The sequence below is a fragment of the Haemaphysalis longicornis genome, unplaced genomic scaffold (assembly GCF_048455015.1).
Source record: "Haemaphysalis longicornis isolate Haplotype H1 unplaced genomic scaffold, Haemaphysalis longicornis Haplotype H1 scaffold_13, whole genome shotgun sequence".
Classification (NCBI taxonomy): domain Eukaryota; kingdom Metazoa; phylum Arthropoda; class Arachnida; order Ixodida; family Ixodidae; genus Haemaphysalis; species Haemaphysalis longicornis.
The window spans coordinates 18128105-18130177 of record NW_027526233.1 but is presented as its reverse complement, the minus strand read 5'-3'; the positions used below and the strand labels follow the sequence as shown (position 1 = coordinate 18130177).

At 50.8% G+C, this 2073-nt stretch overlaps 1 non-coding gene across 1 annotated transcript; it reads left to right on the top strand.

Moving 5' to 3' along the window:
* Positions 1-235: 235 nt before the first annotated feature.
* Positions 236-307, top strand: Trnak-uuu (transfer RNA lysine (anticodon UUU)). Its single transcript has one exon. It is a non-coding gene; the product is annotated as a tRNA-Lys (tRNA).
* The last annotated feature ends 1766 nt before the right edge of the window (positions 308-2073 follow it).

Sequence of the window (2073 nt, the reverse complement as noted above, 5' to 3'; positions counted from 1 at the left end):
GCAAAAGCCTAGCGAGGGTCTCGCTTCTGGCAGCATTGATGCCTAGGTAGCTTAAGAGGGCTTCCCGCCAGTTACCCGCTCATGACAGGCCGTACACGTTCTAGTCACGCCCCAGGGGTTGAAAAGAAGGTCCCCTTCTCCTCGTGTAGTCTGGTTGGCGCTGGCTACCACCCTGAAGCGTCAGATACACTTCTAGTAAATATAAATAGCCCAGAAAATGAAGGAGAAAACAGTCGCCCAGATAGCCGAATTGGTAAGGCATTCGACATTTAATCGAAAGGCGTGGGTTCGGTCACCACTCTGGGCGCGTGTTTTTCTTTCTTTCTTTCTTCCGTATATTAACTTCATTAACCGTAGTAAAAAAAAGAGCCTAACTAAACCCCTATGCCTCCTTTGGCGTTGTAGACTGCCGACCCATCCTTCTGTATTTCCCCAACGAACCCCTCATTTTGCTTACTATGTATATTTATATATATATATATATAAATATATATATATATATTGTTACGTGGTGGCAGGACGAACGACAGGAACAATGGCTGAATGCGAAGTGATGTATTTACATGATGACGTCGTTCACAGCACCAAGCAAACCCACGCACCACGCACACAACTTCGTCCTCTTCGACTTCTCTTCGTGACATGGCCCCCTCGTCGACGCATCGACCGTCCCGGTCGAGGGCGCAGTGGATGGGCGAGCCCGTGGAATGAAAAAGGAGATGATTACTAACAATGAGGGAGTTCATGCCACCACGGATGAAGGAGATGAGCTCGATGAACCACGACCCACGAACACTGATGCCCGTCAATGCGGCTGAAACGCCGAAGGCCCTCAGAGATGCGCCGGTGTACTGGGCGGGGGAGCGGCATCGTCGTCAGTTCTGGTCAAGGCGGGTTCCTTCTCGGCTGGTCGCGGCGGCTCGTCGGGTGGGGGCACGGGGCTGGAGATGTCGTCGTATCCATGAAGCTCCGGGGCTGGGATAAGCCGACGCAAGCCAGGAACCCTCGAGGAAAACGCATTAGGGGCAGAGGCGGGCAATGCGTGAGTTTCGGTATGGGGATGTACCGCACGGAGTCCGCCAAAATGTTACGTGGCGGCAGGACGAAAGGCAGGAACAATGGCTAAATACGAAGCGATGTATTTACATGATGACGTCCATCACAGCACCAAGCAAAGCAACGGACCACGCACGCACACAACTTCGTCTTCCTCGTCTTCTCTTCGTGACAATATATATATATATATATATATATATATATATATATATATATATATATATATATATATATAAACATATAAAAACACATAAAAACATATAAAACGTATAAAAACACGGCTGACTGGAGTCGGAGGAGGCTTGCGACACGGCCGGCTGCGACGAGAAGGACAGGGGGCACCGCGACAGTGCGTCGGCATCCAGATGCTTTTTGCAGGATTTGTACGTGATGGTGAAGTCGTACTGTTGCAGACGCAGCACCCAACGGCCTAGGCGCCCAGACAAATTCTTCATTGTTGATAGCCAGCAGAGGGCATGGTGGTCTGTGACGATGGTAAAATGACGGCCGTATAGGTAAGGACGGAACTTTTGAATTGACCAAACAACTGCGAGGCATTCTTGCTCGGTGATACTGTAGTTCTGCTCTGCTGGTGTCAAGGCGCGACTGGCGTACGCGACCACCCTTTCAGGATGATGAGCGTCTTGCTGCAGGAGAACAGAACCAATGCCGCAGCCACTGGCGTCAGTGTGCAGTAAAGTGGGTGCTCTCTCGTCAAAGTGGCGCAGGACGGGATCGGACGTAAGGGCGTCTTTGAGGGCTTGAAAAGCTTCCTGGCACTCGGTCGTCCAGACGAAGGGCACGTCGGCTCGTAAAAGCTTGTGCAGAGGGGAAGCGAGCGTTGCAAATTGCAAATGAAACGCCGGAAGTATGATGCGAGACCAAGAAAGCTTCGCAAATCTTTCTGTTTTAGTGGCCGAGGAAAACCGATAACGGCAGCAGTCTTATCCGGGTCCGGGCGTATTCCATCCTTGGAAACCACATGTCCCAGTACTTTGATGCTCTTACTAGCGAAAT